Here is a 6,330-nt window from a genome sequence, read left to right on the forward strand (position 1 = left end):
CTGGTGGTGGTCTTCTCTTTTTCTGCTGGGCCGATGTTCTTCCCGACGTCTTCTGGCTTCATGCGGCCTACTTGGAAATAATAAAAAGCACAACTTGTGTTCATTTTTATTTAGGGCCTCAGGGGCCAACTAAGGGTGGTCCACCTGTTTGGCATAGGTGCCACCTTACCGAGGTCCGCAAGCAAGATTCCCTGGCCACTATGGCCGGTCTCCAACAGAGGTGCCCTGCCCCAGAACCTGGGGTCCATCAAGTGGTACTTGGCCGCAGAACAGCGGTCCATAATGTGGTACATCAACGCAATGCATGCTGGTTCTGAGAATCTCGTGCGCACAATGGCCACCTCACGCACGCTCCCCTCGGCGTCCAATGGCACACAGGTCCTCAAGTGGGAGACAAAAGGGGGGAAGACAAATGAGCGAGGGGTAAGGTCACAAGGGTACACGTCAATAAAGGCAATGCAGGGTGAAGTGCGTACGGAGAGCGAAGTGAGAAAAACTCGTCCCTACCGTACGTCACCCCCCCTGTCACCTACACTACCCTTGCCCTTACCCCATATTTACAACAATTTACACCTTTACAAATTCGTCACTACGTCTTGTCTTCCCCATCTTTCCCTTCTACACCAAATTCGTCTCCAATCCCCCTATCCAAAATTTGCCATCACCAATTCCTCATCAATCCTCATAAGGAGGGAGAGATGGAATTACGCACAATGTCACACCCACGTCATGATGCGTCTCACAATCCAAAACATTTGCATTAATGAAAAATAATAAAACATGGCATGGTGTGGAGTTACCTCATCTCAGGTGAGTGGATGCAGATGGTGCGAGGAGACTTCAATCCTAACTATCCTCTAAATGACATTAACACACTTTACACTACCCTGGGTCTTTCCCTGCCAATCCATTGGCCATCTTACTCTATGTGGTTTTAAGAACCAATCCCCATTGACCAACTGTGGTGCTTCTCAATTTGGGGTCTCACTCCCCCGATTCATCTCCCTGTGCCCTGGCACAATTTCAGGACTGGGGCGTGTAACTCTCCCAGCAGGTCTACCCACCTGCACACCTCCACCACTGTAGTTGCCACCCGAGCTTACCTAGCTCCTCACCCTAACCTATCTAACTGGGGAAAGCCCCTCCTGGCTCTGTCGCCCCTTGGTGCCCTCTGGCACTGGGCTACCCGGGTCCGTCCTCCGGATCCTCGGGCCCCATCCACAACAACTACCGGCTCCCAGAGCCCACCTGCGGCCTCACCTGGCCGACATCCTCACAGTGGTGGAGTGCCCAAACCAACTACACACACTAACAGGCTACACGCCCAGCCATTTCCACAACACTAATGCACCCATCCAATCATCATTCTTCCACCCGCACCACAGATGCCAATATCCAACCACAATTTACCTGTACCCTCTACCTAACACTTACACTACCCGCCCCGGGTATCCGTGATGGGGGTCCATCCTTCCCCCATTCACACCTTCGCACCATCCACTCCACTCCACAATTTCCACCATACTCACTCCACGACCATCCATTCCAATACTCCAGATATTCCACACTACCATTTATTCCACACAACCATTCTCCATACCTGTTGTTGCACACCTGTGCAATCATACCTGGTGCCACCTGCACCCTCCTTTCTTCCTGGACCATTTGGTCATCACAATACACATCACTATCACTATCACTCTTACTCATACACTGCTCCATACACCTGTTCAGTTGCACACCTGTGCAATCACACCTGTTCAATCTCACCTGTTCAATCCTCAAACACACGGCATCATCTCAGCTAACTACTCCCCTCTGAAACTTGCGCTTCCCAGTCACCCCTTTAAACTATTGCGCTCCCACGTCATTATCATACACACTAAACTACCTGCGTCCCCACTACAGGTATCAGTCACTAACTAACCTTAACGTTACCTAATGTCATCTTCGCTAGATCCCTACAAACGATATATCCTAACCCTCCCGGGCTAGTTTTCACTGCCATCAACCCCATAAACTAGTGCTCCTTTGCCCCCCTCTGTGAGGGATGACAGCGTTGCCATCCCACCATATCGGGGAGGTCCCACTATCAATTTTGCACATCAAATTTCAGCCAATTAAAATTTTTGCCAATCATCTGCCAATCACCGTACCAAGCATCAAATTTTGCCTTTTTCTAATTTTGGGTCCAAAACACTAACCTCATCACCCGTCTACTTATTAGATCCTCTCGGTGCGCCAATTCACTTCGAAAGCTCGGCTTCGTACAGCCGAGCAATGAATGCGGGTTCTTCGGTGCCGGCGGCTGGATGCGTCCGGCACTCGGTGCAGGGACGGGGGCTTACCCGTGCCGAGATCCCACGCACCACCTCGGCGCGGAGCCATCCAATTGCCCGATCTCGACCTGCCAGAACGTCTCAATAAAAAGTGGTCGCCATGACGACCCTTCCTATCGGGCTGCCCGTTCCGCCTAGTGGAGCACGGACGCGGCCGTTCCCAGCGCGGCCCAGCGTGGATCACGTACGGCGGTCCTTTCGAACCCGCCGTGCTTCGGACCCCCGCTGGTTCTCGCGGCACGCGAAGCCTGGCACGCACCGAGGGCCCGATTCGGCTATAAGTCGCTCTAACCGCTAACCCGGTTACCGTCGATGCCTCACCTGCATGCTTACACGCATACGCTACCCCTTTCTTGCTCATACATCCAGCCGTCTCCCTGCTCTTGGTCATTGCACCTTCTCTTACACACCCAGGTGCACTCATTCCACTCACAGACTTGGTCACACACCTGACCACCGAACACTTTGGCACACATTCGTTGTTCGCACACCTCACCAACACACCTCTTCGCACCCCTTCCTCGGTCACCTCCTCTGTGACAATCACAGGTGTGCTCTCACTCGCACACCCAACCACGTGCCTCACGACCAACTCAAGTGTGCATTCCCACACACGCTCTACCATTCCAGGTGTGCATCCTTCCATGCCAGGTGTACATCCTCGCTCACCTGTCACAACTAACTCACGCTCCGTGCCACTCTCACTACTTTCACCTCCATTCTTGACAGCGCACTCACCCTTACTCTCGACAGCGCACTCTTTCCTCATGCCCCTGTCCGTTACACACCTTGCTCGCGCACTCTTGCGCACACTCTCTCGCTACACCCTCTGTAACACTCACCACAGGCATGCATTCTCCCTCACTTTTGACAGCGCACTCTTTCCTCATGCACCCGTCCGTTACACACCTTTCTCGCGCATCCTCTTGCGCACACTCTCCCGTTACTTCCTCGGTAACACTCACCACAGGCGTGCATGCTTCCGTTACATCCTCTGTAACACTCCTCACTACGCGCTTCCATGTGCTCCCTCGCACACGCGCTACGACCGACTCACTCTCGACAGCACACTCACTGGTCGGCGCGCACTTTTTCCTCACACACCCCATGGTCGGACATTCTCGCACACCTATTTTTTCGCACACCAGACCTGTCGCACACTTCACCAACGGCCTCTCACGAACACCCGGGTCCACAACAACCCCCAAGCCGACTGAAGCTCCCCTCACATCATGTACATTTCCGATTATATCGCCACTCACCTTGGCACCTCGTCTCCGCACCTCCTTTTCCATCTGCAAACACGTTATTTGGTAAGTGAGATTCACATTATGAGTTGAGCACCGAGCTTGTACCAATTCCATTACCTCCTCCTGGATTTCTCTTTTAGTTTCTGTCCGTCCCTTCTTAATTTCACTCACCCCCTCTTCCACCTCCTCTAATTTTTCCTTTACCTCCTTCAGCTCCCGGTGCGCCCCCTCTATTTCTTCCTCCATCGCTACTTTAACCGTTTCTATTTGCGTCCTCACCTCCCGGTCCTTCGTCTCTATTACTTCCGTCACCTCGTCCAACCTCGTTGTCAGTCCCTCACGTACCATCTGACATTCCCTCTGTGTCGCTATTAATTAGTTATTGATGTCTTTTTGTGTCGCTTTTAACCCCCCGATTATTGCAGTGTTCTTTTCCACTTGGTCCACTAGTTCCTTTTGTCCCACTGTCAGCTGTTCTACTCCCCTCGTCAGACCCTCTATTCCCCCCTGTAACCTAGCCGTATTATTCCTCACCTCTTTCTCCATACGCTTCTCACCTCGCTTTACCTCCTCGCGTACCCCCGAGACCTCCTCGCTTACACCTCGTCGTATTTCCTCCTTCATCCCCTCCATCTCTTTTGTTGATGCCGCCCTCATCTGTCCTAATTCATCCCTTTGGGCATCCAATTTGGTTTCTACCCCGATTTTCACCTCCTCTATCTGCCTTCCCATTTGTTTAATTTCCCGGGCCGATTGCTCCCCTATTTCCCGCAATTTGTTTTCCATCTTGTTTTCTAACCCCTCTAACCCATTTTTCACCCCCTCTATCTGATTCTCCTGGGCAGCCATTCTATTTTCCACCCCCGTTAACCCATTCTTTACCTCTTTTATCCCGTTGTCTAACCCTTTAAAATTATTGTCTAACCCCTCAAATTTCTTGTCTAAACCCTCAAATTTATTGTCCATGTCCCTGCTGGATTTTTCAGCCATTTTTTTCATATACCCCATCATCTGCGCCACGAAGACGTCCAATTTCCCCAGTGCTGCGGTCTCGGCTGCCGCAGCGCCGCCATTTTGTGCCTCTTCAACCACGTGCGCGAGGGCGCCATTTTGTGCGCCTGATACTCCCTCAACCACCTCCTCATTGCTCTCCTCCATTTCTTCCCTCTGATCCTGGGTTACCCCTAACCCCTCTTCTAGTTCCCCCACCGGCATCCGATCGCCTTGACTATCCATGGCACGACTCAATTTGGGATTTTAAAAACGAAATCTTGGCCGCTCCAAATTTTGACCAAATTTTTTCTTGATGTTTTAAAAATTTGGTTCGGGCCTCGTATCTCACTCCCAGACACCAATTGTTATGGACCGCGGATAGGATGTTGTTTTGCCGAGCGGATGGCGCCGCGGCCCTAACAGTTACCCCGACTAACCCGATTCCTGGACGTTGGCCAAAATCGCGCCACAGATATTCAATATGGAAACCTCTAAAGCGACCGAATGTAAAGAGGAAGAAGAAGATGTACAGAAGAATAACAGGATTTATTATTTACACACACTAAAGCAAAAGGAGCAGTCAAGGTTATATACAGGGAAAATGGAAAAAGCAGGTGACACAGTGAAAATACTAGCTTAACTATACAAGCTTAACTTATTCCCTGGGACAAGACAAACAAAACAAACTCATGTACACAAGAAGGATGGAATGGCAGGAATGAATGCTGGAAGGAGGAATGGGAAGGTTCAGCTGGGGCAGATGGTTCGGGCTTGATCCCGCACGGGACGTCGGGCTGGACCTCGACGGCCACCGATGCCACCGCAATCTGGTTCCCGCGGGGTAACGGGTCGAAGCGGCCTGGTGGAGTCAACTGCTGGTGGAGCCAAAACTACTGGTGGGGCGCAACTCTTTCGTTGCACTTCTTGTTTCGCACTTCTGTCAAGGCTTCCCCGCGCTTCTGTTTCGCACTTCTGTCAAGGCTTCCCCGCGCTTCTGTTTCGCACTTCTCCGAACTCATCTGCTGCCTCAATCGTCTGCTCGTGCCGCTGTGTGGACGTCGCGTGCTTTGCCAGGACTCGTCTGAGGTGGGGGCGTCTTCTGCGGGTTATATATGCCACGCCCCTGAACCTTCGCGAACCTCCTCGATGTTTCTCTCCACACCCTCTCCAAGTCCAACCCCTTGTTCTTGGTTGGTTGAGTGGGGCTGACTCACTCCTCCCCTCTATGACGAGGTGGGGACACACCTTTCTTCCCCGACCCGAGCACATTTTCAATGGCGGCAATTGCAGCAAACCGCCCAATTCAGTCGGCAAAGGATGCAAAAAAGGGGAATGCATTTGGTAATGGAGGCTTTGAGGGAATTGAAAGGGGATCTATCTTATGTAATTCAGTGCAATGGAGTATTAAGTTAATGGAAGACAAGGCCTTACCCTAATACACATAATAAGGAAATAACTGTCAACAAAGATATATGGTGTCCTTCGTGTATGCTTTATGGAATTAACTACGGGAACGCCCTTTGACCTTTGTACAACAACAAATGCAGGAAGGAGGGTGACATTTTACCACAATTCATTACACAATTTAAAAAAAAAACAACATTCTCATTTCCACAACAATATATATATATATATATATATATATATATATATATATATATATATATATATATATATATATATATATATATATATGGCTATGGTAGGCTATGATGGGAATGAGACCCCCCGAACCACCGGAATGTCTA

Source organism: Myxine glutinosa, chromosome 7 (assembly GCF_964187855.1).
Source record: "Myxine glutinosa chromosome 7, kmMyxGlut1.1, whole genome shotgun sequence".
NCBI lineage: Eukaryota > Metazoa > Chordata > Myxini > Myxiniformes > Myxinidae > Myxine > Myxine glutinosa.